The following is a 1,852-nucleotide window of genomic DNA, read 5'->3' as shown; positions in this document are numbered from 1 at the left end:
TCCATAATGGATTCTAGGTCTACTTCTGGGTATTTTATCTTGTCTCCGGTATTTTATCTTTTTTCTGTACATGTGCTGATATGGTCATCTGTTTTTGCTTCTTGGGCATGTTTACTGTTTATCTGTGGGCCTAACCCTTAAGTGATTTTGTATTTTGGTACTTTTTTATGCTTAATGATTGTTTCCAGTGAGAGGTGATCAGGGTGTGGTCCTCTCTTTCCCCCCTTCTTATTGATTAACTCAGGGTGACTTTCACAGGTATTGCCTGTTTCCCTAGTGTATGTCTGCTGGTATTGGTTCTTGTTTGGTTTTCGTATTTTATAAGGTGTGATTACAGCTTGACTTTTTAGCTGTGGTTACTGACTTTTCTTGTGTGATATAGGGAAACAAAGTGTCTTCCAAAAACAAAAAGGAGGCTATGCAACCATCAACCAACTGAGGTTGGGTAAATATCAAAAGCCAAATGAGGATCAGAAGCAAAAACAAAAATGAGAGTAAGAGGGAAGCAATTTTTTTATGTAAAGAATAAAGGAAAGAAGAGAAAAAAAATTAGAGAGAGAATAACATTTAAAAAGGTGCTAATAATAAAGGTAAAGTAAGATAAAATGGTGAGAAAGAAAAAAAAATAAGGTAGAAAATTGTGACTTCTAATATGTGTATATTTTTAGAATCCTCTCTTTCAGTCACTTCTGCCCTCCTCTCCTTGCTGTCAGGTGCTCTCTAGTCAGTTCCGACCTGTAGCGACCCTGTATAGGGTCTCCAAGGAGTGGCTGGCAGGCACGAACCGCTGGGTCTACAGCTCAAAAGGCCCTGTAGTGTGTCACCTCAGCCCACAGCGCTGTGCTGGACTCCCTTCAAACCAGTGAAAATGAGTAGGCAGTCTTCATATGACCAATATCTGTGTCCCCCGCACTGGGCCTTTGAAGAGTGGCCCGTGAGCTTGAGCCTCCGACCCAGCAGACCAAAAGGCCCTTGAGTGGCACTCCAGCCCACCGTGCTACAATGGGACGGCTCTCAAATCCTTGAGTGCAAGCCGACCGAGTAGTACACACAGCCCAACCCTGTCACCTGTATATAGTTTCCTATGAGTGGTTGGTGAGTGTGAGCCACCGGCTCAGTCCCACTGGGCTTGTCGCTCAAAGGAATCTGCGGTGCAGCACCCCACTTCACTGCACTAGCTGGGCTCTCTTTCAAACCCGAGAAAAAAGGCAGACTCACTCCTCGTCTCAGCCTAGCCCAGGAGCGTGTGTTCTTGGCAGAGGAGAGCACTGGGGGTGGGAGCGGGTTCTGGCCGCTGTTCTAATCCCTTATTTCCTCTCGCCCAGACGTATGTAGTCAAACCGTGAGTGCACCCCCTCCCAACACCAAAGAAAAAAGAAAAAGAAAATACAACTAGTTCGGAATGACCCAAGGTCGGCAAGGCACCCTAGATGTTCCTGCGGCATGTCTCTGTGACTTGGCGACTCTGCGGCCCCTATTCAGTCCAGCTGCTCTGTCTCTCACAGTCTGTGGGCCCAGATCACCTACCCTGGCCAACGGGCCCAAGGGTACACGCCCTTCTGCCTCCGCTCCAAGTTCCACTGGCTACCAGTCTCCCAGCCTTTAGACCCCTCCTATTTCTGTGGATCTGAATCAGGGAGCTCTGTCTTTGCTCCTTTCTGCTTTGGATTCTGAGCCTCTTTTGCCAGCGACCTTCGCCCTAGCCGCCAGGGATTCCTGCCCTCTGCGCTTCTTCTGTTAATCTAAAATGTTATTACTCTGGTTTTGGCTCCCTATAGGTTTTGCCACTTATTGAGATGCTGTGGGGTGGGTTCTGACCCACAACTAGTTAGTATATGGATTCCTGTAGGAG

This window comes from Chrysochloris asiatica, unplaced genomic scaffold (genome assembly GCF_000296735.1).
Source record: "Chrysochloris asiatica unplaced genomic scaffold, ChrAsi1.0 scaffold00594, whole genome shotgun sequence".
Classification (NCBI taxonomy): Eukaryota; Metazoa; Chordata; class Mammalia; order Afrosoricida; family Chrysochloridae; genus Chrysochloris; species Chrysochloris asiatica.
This window is presented reverse-complemented; position numbering follows the sequence as displayed.